Here is a 12220-nt window from a genome sequence, read left to right as displayed (position 1 = left end):
CAGTGTCTGATCCGCCTCAGCCTGCTCAGCCGACATTAATGCAGCCGCTTGTATCTCTGGCTAGGCCAAGGGCTAGAACTGAGAAAAATTCGTCCGAATTTCTCAGGGATAATGAGCAATTGTCTGATATGTCCGCCATGGCATCCCTTTAAGTGATGCCACAGGTCCTAGGGAACGAAATCCCCATTAGAGTCACCCAAAAGGGTATTCCACAGTCCGGACCACCGGCACCGACTGAAGCTGCAGTTCTCGTACCTGCGACACCAAAACCCTTACAGGTGATTCCTCCATCGAAACATATATTTGTTTCTCGGCTTGCCCCTGATACTTCGGAGATTGATATCTCGGCTTATATCAAAGCCAAAACTAAAGCCGATATAAAGGTGGAGGACATACAAAAATTTAAATATAATTATACAAGGCGCACGTCTTCTTTCAAGATTCGTGTGCCCGCGCTGAGGTTCAAGACGATTTGTTCTCCCAGTTTTTGGCCAGAGAATCTTTTCGTCCAAGAACAACAGCCTAGTTCCGTGAAAAAAAAGTTAATAAACCAGTGGGAGTGAGACTTCCCAATATCGGAAACACTGACCAACCCTCCACCTCTTCTTTGGCCACTAACCCAAAAAACTAGTTTCCCCACCAACTCTTACCTATCACAATACTAGGGGGCTACGTAGCAAACTCCCCAAGCTATATTCTGATAGTTCTTTCTTTGCATCCCATATAATAGCATTTACAGAAACTTGGTTAAATCCGGAGATCTTTCGCTCCGAAGTTTTTCCAAGTAAGTACACCACTTTGAGACGGGATCGACCTCAGCGAAGGGGGGGTGGAGTCCTCATTTCGGTAGACTCTACTTTTGCTTCTGAAGAGGTGAAATCCCAAGAGTTTGGTGACATAGAATTTATTTGAGTTCAAATTACTATGTCCGTGAAAGCTTTATACATTACATGTTCCAATATACATCCTATGTCTGAACCGCCCACATATTGGCAGCATTTGTCCGCTATTCGATACGTCTCTAATCTTATGACGGATCGTGACCAACTCGTAGCGGTGGGCGACTTTAATATCCCAGAATTAAAGTGGTCCAACGTCGATAACTCACCATCTTTGTGACTTATAACTTACCATGACTTCACCGCGGGCATGTTTGACATGTCCCTAGGTCAGATCAATCATGTTAGAAATTCGCTAGGTCGGCCTTAGACTTATGTTTTGTATCTGATCCTGATGGTACTGCTCTCTCCAGAGCTTTTCCCCTTTCAACCCCAGAGGATTCATATCACCCCACGCTGGAGGTCTCAATCGAAACCACTCCTGGTATCGATCAGATGTCTCCGAGCGTGGTAAATAAGATTCGCTGTTTCCGTAAAGCTGATTTTCAGAAACTTAATAGCCTTATCGATACATTTGACTGGTCTGATATTCTGGCGTGCACTGATCTTAATGTCACTTGAGAAAAATTTTATTTTACTTTAAATACATTTTTTGACTCATGTGTGCCTTGGAAATATCCGTCCGCTTCAACAAATCCTCCTTGGTTTACAAGGTGCCTCACTAACCTAAAAAATAAAAAAAAATAAGCTTTTACTTAAATATAAAAAAACCTGCAGTAGTGTTGATTTCTCAAGATACCTACTAGCTCGGTCGAATTTTACCGTGCATAACGCGGAATGTTATAGGAATTATATTGACCGCTGCCGGATTCAATTTACTCAAGATCCAAAGCAGTTTTATAATTTTGTAAACACTAAGCGTAAACACGTATCTTTTTCAGGCCATTGCCGATCTATTCGCAGAATTTTCGCAGATCTATTCGCAGAAACTTTATTCCTCTATTTTTAAGTCCTACGAAATGCGAATGTCACGAGAGTCCCCTCTGGACAGATCTGTCAAGGCACATCAAGGGTGGGGTGCAAAAGGGTGGGAGTCACGGCAAGGTGGTCGCTCAGGGGCGCGTCGATTCTGCTAATTATTGCCATTTAATTGGCCGACACCTCATCCGGGCTAGCTTCCAGTAGGCATACCACTTTGGCATACTCCGGGGAAGATCCGCTATCTTCTCGAATCTGGAAGCCGATCGATCGGTTTCTTCACTTGACTTGAGTTCACGAGTCTCGCAGGATCACGCCTATTCGTTGCGATTCAGGAGTCGATAAGGCGTACGCCAGACATGTCCGACTCGTTGCTTCATGGCAAGGCTACCTGCCGTGGCCGGAAATAACCCAACTCGACTTCTCGACCCCGGGCTTTAGTGGAACCGTCCTTCTAAGGCTTCTTTTCCGCTCGTACACTCTACTCTTCTTGATCTGTTGGACCCTCCAGAGACGATCCTTCAGCTCAAACTACTAGATATTATTAGTAACGCTTTAACATTTGAATGTCGGACTCTCCAAAGACGGTCCTCCAACTCAACGCTACAAGCTTCCGTAGAAATCTCGTCCCGATACCCTTCAATGGGTCTTCTTATATACTGCTTGAAGTGCCCGGTAATCCTTCACTTCCCTCTCTTTCTTTCAAGCGAACGGTCGTTTTTTTTTTTTGTGCGCACTGCGTTTATGACAAATATTGGTAAACCGGTGTTTACATACTTTGTGAATTAAATCTTATGAATCTTAACAATCTTAAAGCCTAAACCGTATCGCTTCGCGAGTGCTGTGGTATATTTGGAGTCGAATTAATAATTTGTCTAAATTCTATTCCAAGCATAGCTCAGCTCTGCTTCTTCCCCGGCTTATCTATATTTCGGCATTTCTCTTTTGCACTATTCAAAGCTCTCGCTTAGGCTTCCTATTTAGCACAGTGGTTCAAGGTATTGTGTTTTTTAACTTTTAAAATATTAATTTTTGTTTTATTAAATAAAAAAATTAAAAAAAATAAAATGGAATTTAAACTTGTCTGTGCCATTAAGTCTTGTAACAAGACAACTTCCACATCCCAGCCATTGCTGGTTATGGGAAAACGTCGTGCACGCCAAGTGTGCCGGATTCACTGCCTCAGTTTCGGATGACATTTCCCGTAGGTCGGGCATACACTATTGTTGTGAAAATTGTCGTGCTGTGCAAGGCGAAATGAGGTCGTTCATTGTCTCCAAAAATGGATTTAAAGAGTTGATCACTGGTTTTCGTAAAATCAATGACCAGCTCTGTGCGCTTGACACTCAATTTAGTGGCCTTCAGCTGCTAAATGAGTCCCCTAAGCGTAAGAAATCCGCAGTGTCTGATCCGCCTCAGCCTGCTCAGCCGACATTAATGCAGCCGCTTGTATCTCTGGCTAGGCCAAGGGCTAGAACTGAGAAAAATTCGTCCGAATTTCTCAGGGATAATGAGCAATTGTCTGATATGTCCGCCATGGCATCCCTTTAAGTGATGCCACAGGTCCTAGGGAACGAAATCCCCATTAGAGTCACCCAAAAGGGTATTCCACAGTCCGGACCACCGGCACCGACTGAAGCTGCAGTTCACGTACCTGCGACACCAAAACCCTTACAGGTGATTCCTCCATCGAAACATATATTTGTTTCTCGGCTTGCCCCTGATACTTCGGAGATTGATATCTCGGCTTATATCAAAGCCAAAACTAAAGCCGATATAAAGGTGGAGGACATACAAAAATTTAAATATAATTATACAAGGCGCACGTCTTCTTTCAAGATTCGTGTGCCCGCGCTGAGGTTCAAGACGATTTGTTCTCCCAGTTTTTGGCCAGAGAATCTTTTCGTCCAAGAACAACAGCCTAGTTCCGTGAAAAAAAAGTTAATAAACCAGTGGGAGTGAGACTTCCCAATATCGGAAACACTGACCAACCCTCCACCTCTTCTTTGGCCACTAACCCAAAAAACTAGTTTCCCCACCAACTCTTACCTATCACAATATTAGGGGGCTACGTAGCAAACTCCCCAAGCTATATTCTGATAGTTCTTTCTTTGCATCCCATATAATAGCATTTACAGAAACTTGGTTAAATCCGGAGATCTTTCGCTCCGAAGTTTTTCCAAGTAAGTACACCACTTTGAGACGGGATCGACCTCAGCGAAGGGGAGGTGGAGTCCTCATTTCGGTAGACTCTACTTTTGCTTCTGAAGAGGTGAAATCCCAAGAGTTTGGTGACATAGAATTTATTTGAGTTCAAATTACTATGTCCGTGAAAGCTTTATACATTACATGTTCCAATATACATCCTATGTCTGAACCGCCCACATATTGGCAGCATTTGTCCGCTATTCGATACGTCTCTAATCTTATGACGGATCGTGACCAACTCGTAGCGGTGGGCGACTTTAATATCCCAGAATTAAAGTGGTCCAACGTCGATAACTCACCATCTTTGTGACTTATAACTTACCATGACTTCACCGCGGGCATGTTTGACATGTCCCTAGGTCAGATCAATCATGTTAGAAATTCGCTAGGTCGGCCTTAGACTTATGTTTTGTATCTGATCCTGATGGTACTGCTCTCTCCAGAGCTTTTCCCCTTTCAACCCCAGAGGATTCATATCACCCCACGCTGGAGGTCTCAATCGAAACCACTCCTGGTATCGATCAGATGTCTCCGAGCGTGGTAAATAAGATTCGCTGTTTCCGTAAAGCTGATTTTCAGAAACTTAATAGCCTTATCGATACATTTGACTGGTCTGATATTCTGGCGTGCACTGATCTTAATGTCACTTGAGAAAAATTTTATTTTACTTTAAATACATTTTTTGACTCATGTGTGCCTTGGAAATATCCGTCCGCTTCAACAAATCCTCCTTGGTTTACAAGGTGCCTCACTAAAAAAAAATAAGCTTTTACTTAAATATAAAAAAACCTGCAGTAGTGTTGATTTCTCAAGATACCTACTAGCTCGGTCGAATTTTACCGTGCATAACGCGGAATGTTATAGGAATTATATTGACCGCTGCCGGATTCAATTTACTCAAGATCGCAGATTTTATTATTCGCAGAATTTTTTCAAACAACTTATTCTCCTCCTAAATTGACTGATCAGCCTTGGAGTTGTCATCCTTTGTCATAGATGGCTTTTGTAAGGGATATCAAACCGATGTAATTTACACAGACTTCAGCAAAGCATTTGATTCAGTTTATCACTCACTCTTGTTGAGTAAACTGAATATGCTGGGTTTTCCTAAAGACCTCTTAACGTGGATCTCCAGCTACTTAGATGGAAGGACACAAAGAGTCTTATTTAAAAACAAACAGTCCCGTCTGGTCCGTGCTACATCCGGCGTCCCTCAAGGAAGTCATCTTGGCCCGTTATTATTTACGCTTTTTATAAACGACTTGCCCCCTGCTTTAACGAACTCTCTAGTTCTTATGTATGCAGATGATGTAAAGCTTTGTCTTCAGTACAAATCCATCTCTGTCCAATGCAGTCTTCAGTCTGACCTTGATAACTTTCAAAAATGGTGTTTGGCTAATGATCTAATACTTAATGGGTCAAAATGCAAACATATGTATTTTTATCGTTCTTGCCCTCTGCAAGCTAATTATTCTATTAATGGGATTGCCTTAGAAAAATTAACCCAGGTTAATGATCTCGGCATCCTATTAGACATCAAACTTAAATTTGCCGACCATATTTCCTTAATGGTTAATAAGGCTAAAGGAGTCCTTGGTTTTATCAAAAGGTGGTCAAAAGAATTTAATTATCCCTATATAATTATAGGGTTCATGTGTCTGGAGTCCTCAATATGGAGTACATAAGGACCGCATAGAATCCGTACAAAAGAACTTTTTAATATTTGCACTTAGAGGTCTATACTGGGATGCATCGACAATGCTCGGTGTAGTTTTTCTGCATAGCCTTATTAACGGGGATGTAGATACCCAGCATTTACTAACACGCTTAAATTTTAACATTCCTAATAGAAGGACTCGAAACTTTAGTCCTCTGTTCCTTTGCCGTTGTAGTTCGACATATGCACTGCATGACCCTTTTAGGGTATTATGTTTGAACTACAATGGTCTCTACTCTATTACATCTCTTTCCTGTCCCTCTAATTTAAAATATAGAATTTTAAATTTCCTTACTAACTCCTCTTAGCTTAACGAATTTTAAATAGCTTAATATGTACTAACAAATCGTTTCTCGAGCGCCCCTCGGTCGTCTGGGCCTCTAAGCTTTATGATCAATACAGGAATGCTAGCTGATGCTCTTATTGATGCACAAGCCATTTCCAAATTCTGAAAGACCGCGAAAAGAAGAGTTCCGCGCCTAATCAATCCTTCCAGAATCACACCACACTCCCGTTTGCGGGTCGCCGTCCGTACCTCCTCACCTTTTCCGGCCACGGACCTCTGCTATTGCTATTCGGGGCACCGACGAATTTAGAGGGCCCGCTACACTTTGCACTTTTGACGTTCCACGGTGTTTTTTCTTTACGCATTTTTTAAACAACGCTGACGCTGCCGTTCCGCGAACCGTTAATATTAATGAGATTTTGATCACATTCTAACAGAAAAAGAGTGAAGATAAATTAATTGTACCAAAGATTTGCATGGATGGCGCCACTTTGGCAATATCAGCCTTTAAAACAAATAAAACTGAAACTTCCGACTGAAGTTTTGGAAATTCTATCAAGCGAAGGTGGCCCTTCGGTTAAAGAACCAATTCCCGTATATAAAAATCAAATTTTAATCTTTGGGGTTTCAGATCCCCAATTTCAGATCTTCTATACTCAACCTTTAAGTTGATTTAGTTTTTAGTTCAATTAAGAGTTATGTTTGTTTTTGGCGTTAAGCCCTCTTATTTTTTGTTACTTTTATTTAAAGCCTTCGTGTTCAAAATAACCTCGAATCAAAAAAAGTACATATGGCAGGACCATAGTGGCAGGACCATAGTGGCAGGACCATAGTGCGGGTGTCTCGAAAACACCCATGATTCCGGGTGCATGCCTTTTTATTTACTTGGTAAGTTTCTTAAGTATGGTCGCAGGCACACACAAAAAACGGATGGGTGGATCCGGCACAAAAAGAAGATCATAAAACGATCGTAAGAAAGGGTTTTGTTGTGCACGAAGTGTAGACGCTTAGGTAGTTAGAAAGAAATGGAAAGAAGGATTTTATTTGGCTTAAGATCTTTGTTTTCTTAACTCAATGTGTCGCATTGGAATACAAAAATAATTAAAATTTAAAATAATATGTACGTACATAGTACATTTAAAAACAATAAAATTAATATAAAAACTTTAAACAAAATTTTAAAAAATTGAATAAAACCTTTTTAAACCAAAAAAAAATGTTTACGAATTTTTATAAAAATTTGACTTAAAATCCAAATGTAATGAAACTGACAAAATTAAAGTAATGTATAATCCATAAATATACTTATGTACTGCATTGCGAGAATGAACAAACATCTACTCGTTGGATCAAACAAATTGCTTAAAAATATTATTACCCAAATAGCATAGAAAGCAGCCGATCAATTCTTAGATGCTTTTTAAATGCTATTTAAAACACTCGGGTATTTTCCAAAACACCCGAGTCTTTCATGTGTGTTTTCCTACCCATGCTCTATTTCAACGAAAATTTTTTTACATCTTCTCTTATTCCACTCTTTTTGAGGATTACAGGTATGATCTGCAGGTATGAGCGAACAAAAAATACCCGGGTGTTTTGAGTCTTAGGACATACAGGCGTAAAATCACGAGTGCAAGAAACAGCAAAGCAGACTTTGTACTCATACAAAAATTGTGTGTGTCGCTATCTTTTGTCTTATGAGGGGCGAGTGGTACGCGCACACAATTTTTTGGGTGCATACCCCATATAGGGTGTCAAAAAGTGTCACCCGTGCCGTGCTCTGGTGGGCCGCTCCTCGCACCCGAAAACACTTGGCCCCCAGCTGCCACAGGACGGTCCACCTTTGTTTAGACATTATGTTGAACATAACAAATAAATGTTTAAAAAATTTAAAATATTCAAATTCAAATTAAATAATACTTTCACTAATTATCAAAAGAAAAAAATTTATTTACAAAATATTTATTCATAAATATATATATAAATTTATAACAAAATTTATTCAAAAACACATCATATTTACACCTCTTTTTGTGTCCCTTTCCAGTATGTTCAAGCATTGATCACGATATACAAATTATAAAGATAGAGTTTCAGGAATCGGACCCATGAAATACGAGACAAACAGCATGGTCTAAAACCGATCCCCTTCAGCCTAAGACAAATACATACATAAGTGGAGCGCTTATCGTACTTGAGAAAGGGTCGCATAGCATGTCGGCGTGCAGTGCGTTGATAAGTAGTTTTAAATAGATTTAAGATTTTCATGTATATTTCTTATAAGAGAATTGTACAAAATAAATAGAGTTTCCAAAGGGAATTCATTGGAATAAGACCTTTTATTGGGGCTCCTCTTACCTACCTTCCTGGCCACCCTTGCATCCTCTTCAACTCACTCGCCACCTATGCGCTGAGTTCTGAGTTCCCATCTGCTCTCTCCCTTTCAGCTCCTGCCGAAACCGGGCAAGAGCTCTAGCGGGCAAGCGTTGGTCTTGCTGGCGTTGGCCATATCCCTTGGTTCATGGCTCCTCCTCCTCGCGTTCCTCCCTGGCCCATTGCACGGACCGCCGCGACCGCTGCTGCTATTCTCTTGGAGGATCTTTTCTCTCTGAAAGAGAGAACATAAAATTCAATCACCAAATCTTATTATATTCCCGTCTTTCGCCGAGAACAGCTTATTATCAAATCTACGCAGACTTTTCAACTTATCTTTGGAAACTTCAATTTTTCCCCCTGAGTGGAACGATCATTAATAATTCCCTTACATAAAATAGGGAAATAGTCCGATGCTGCCAGGAATCTCTCCTACAGAGACATCAAATAATTACTCCATATTTGCAACATCTTTGGTCTTCGATCTTTTCTCCTTGTCAGCATGGCTTTATTAAGTAGAAGAACACAAAGAGTCTCATTTCAAAATATACATTCCCGCTTGGTCCGTGCCACATCTATGGTTCCTCAAGGAAGTCATCTTGGACCGTTTTGGTAACTGTTTGGTCATTGAGGGTTTTCAATGCCGTAATCCGCATCAAAATAAAATGCTGGATTTAAGTAATGTTAAAACGGTGTGCATTTTTGTTTCTGCTTGCATGATGCCGAATGCTCAGCAGATAGACCAGCTTTTGGTGCATGCAGAGACTCAATGTTATTTACAGAGAGGGCGGCCCGACTAGTCAGAAGCTAAAGCATTCTAAAAAAAGGCCCGTTGAGTCGAGCGGCCGATAGAGAGTCGACTTGCGACCAACTAAGTGCTTTGTAAAACCTTAAGCCTAAATAAATAAACATCACACTAAACATTACATTAACATTAAGCCGCTGTGCGGCTGCCTGACCCGACACCATATTTTTTATAATGGTTAATAATGCTTGATTTTATTAAAAAGGGGTCAAAAAAATTACCGACCCCCTTACAAGCAGACTCTTACTAATTAAGTTACCAACCTTAACTAATCGTAGGATAATGGTGGGTGTAGTTTTTCATAACCTCATCAATGGTGATGTAGATAGCCAGCATTTACTAACACGTTTCAATTTCAATATAAGAAACTAGAAACTGTAGTCCTCTATTCCTTAGCCATTGTAGTTGGACATATGGACAAACCGACCCTTTTAGGTTCTTATGTTCGATCTACAATGGTCTCTACTCTATAACATCTCTTTCCTGTCCTTCAAATTTAAAATAAAGTATTTTAAATTTCCTTTTTAATTCCTCTTAGTTTAATTAATTTTAAATTTATAATAATAATAAGAGGCGCTTTCTTGAGCGCCCCTGGTCGTCTGGGCCTCTAAGCTTTATGATGAATGCAGAAATGCTAGCTGGTGCACTAATTGGTCCACGAGCCATTACCAAAATTCTGAAAGACAGCGAAAAAAAGATCCCAAAGCCAAGTCCAATCGCCAATCATCAACCCATCACAGTCGACAAGTCTCGACCTACAGTGAGACAATGAGAATTCACCTAGGTAAGGCGGCTTCAGAACCATCTCAGCAGAAGATCAAAAGTTAAACTAAGTCGACTTCCAATGAATAAATGTTGGCAACTAATGCCAAGATAGAGCGCACCAACAACAGGCGCTGCAGCACAAGCGAATGCCCGAATCAGCCGTTTAGCAGCAAAACTGACCGACTGTGCAAGCGGAACTGGAGAACCTGACTCGGACCGGAAGGTGACCAAGTGATACGCAGTTTTCTGTAAAGTTGGCGTTTCTCACTATTTAAACCAAAACAATGTAGACAATGCAAAACAGGAGTTTCCTCCCGCGAATCCAAGTTTGAGCGGTAGTCCCAGGGACAACCTCTATGTAATATTTACACCATATGTACATATTACATATATATTTACATATATATTTTACAGTATGCAAATACAATATTTACATACAGGTTGAAATGTCTAATGAATTTCTTGCACTGAAACGTTTTTGGCACTCCAACAACAAAATTCATTCGGATTAGCACGATTGAGAAGAATAGGGAAAGCACGAAAAATTGTTATTTTAATTGCCCTATGCCTATGCTGGGAGCAACGAAACTTATGGCGTGAGCAACGAACCTTATGGCGTAAGCAGTCTCACACAACTCCGTATGCATGAGCATTTGCAAAAACAAACAAGAAAGGAAAGCTAACTTCGGGCGGGCCGTAGTTGATATACCCTTGCAGTTAAAACCGGATATATATCGCAAAAATCGGATATAGTTGGCCGATCCGTATGAGAATATGATAATATAACCCAATTTATTATAATACAAAATCTAAAAAAAGTCCCAAACTTCTGTCTTCAAAAATACCAAAGTTGATATTTCTACCAAAAACTATTTCCGATCATTCAGTTATATGGCAGCTGTAAGATATAGTCGGCCGATCCTTACGAAAGTCGCATGTCGTATTATTTTGCCAAAAATAGCTCTCATGTAAAATTTGAACTCTCTAACTCTAAAAACACCGAAGTTATACCCGTTCCGATCAATCAGTTATATGCCAGCTTAAGGATATAGTCGGCCGATCCCGGTCGTTCCGACTTATATACTGCGTGCAAAGGAAAGAAGGGTGTGTGCAAAGTTTCAAGTCGCTAGCTTTAAAACTGAGAGACTAGTTTGCGTAGAAACAGACGGACAGACAGACGGACAGACGGACATGCTTATATCAACTCAGGAGGTGATCCTGATCAAGAATATATATACTTTGTAGGGTCGGAGATGTCTCCTTCACTGCGTTGCACACTTTTGACCAAAATTATAATACCCTCTGCAAGGGTATAAGAAGTTTTTTTTTAACAATATGTTTCAATCCTTGCATTCAATATTGACTTGACAGACTTTACATTCTGTTCGAATGTATGTCCCTATGAGTTCATTTTATTTGTAATTTTGTATATACAAATACACATATAAATTTATATGTAAATACAAAAAAAAATTTTTTATGTACATATACATATGTATTTACAAACATGCATAATTGCGCGCATGTAAGTTCGTACGTTCATATGCGCATGTATTTATATATGTATTCATTGACAAACATTTGGAATTTACTTAAGATGCATATATTTACAAACATACATAAACATAAACATAAACATACATATACCTAAACACGTACATTAAAATGTATCTGTATGTGCTGATATTACTAAAAACAGCTTTTACTTTTTCTTAGATGAAGAGGCCAATGCCAGGCTAGGTAAATTAATTTACTATCTCTTTATGTTAACAGAGTATGTAAGTGATTTATGTTGTAGATACTAAAGGGACAGAAAGTGATTTTATTCAAACGTTATAATGTTATAATAAACGGCCAAAAATATTTGTTTATGGGAACTAAAATATTTGTGCATATGTACACACATACGTACATATATGATATAAAACCAATACTTATATTTATTTCTATGTGTCAGGTAGAATATATATGTATACATATAGTTTAAGTAGTTTTTATTTAGCTTCTAAAATTTATTGAGACTAAAAGACTTCACGGTTTATTATTTTACTCATTTATATTTTAGTAGGGCTTTACAAAGCTTTTGTGGTTTGAGCCATGCGCTTGATGTTGTTGCTTTGAAATCGTGATCAAGTTGGCTGCTGCAATTTCTTGCGCTCTTTAAGCCATGGTATGATTCACTCAAGCCATTCCTTTCCCCGACTTGTTCGTAAGCTCGCTTTGCAGTAACTTTTCTGTTTAGGAAATTG

General features: G+C 39.6%; 1 long non-coding RNA gene across 2 annotated transcripts in view; it reads right to left on the bottom strand.

Annotated features, from left to right (window-relative positions):
• The window catches only part of LOC122321273 (uncharacterized), a 30438-nt gene that overhangs the window by 17271 nt on the left and 947 nt on the right, over window positions 1-12220 (bottom strand). The window contains exons 2-3 of one of the 2 annotated variants that reach the window (XR_006246043.2): window positions 8391-8636; window positions 8049-8183 (exon numbers count right to left, since the gene is read on the bottom strand). This is a non-coding gene — a long non-coding RNA (uncharacterized lncRNA). Of the gene's footprint in view, window positions 1-8048; window positions 8184-8390; window positions 8637-12220 lie in introns of those variants that run through there. The other variant, XR_011442534.1, reaches the window with a different exon arrangement.

The sequence above is a fragment of the Drosophila bipectinata genome, chromosome 2R (assembly GCF_030179905.1).
Source record: "Drosophila bipectinata strain 14024-0381.07 chromosome 2R, DbipHiC1v2, whole genome shotgun sequence".
Classification (NCBI taxonomy): domain Eukaryota; kingdom Metazoa; phylum Arthropoda; class Insecta; order Diptera; family Drosophilidae; genus Drosophila; species Drosophila bipectinata.
The sequence above is the reverse complement of the archived record's forward strand: the minus strand, read 5'-3'. Positions and strand labels throughout refer to the sequence as shown.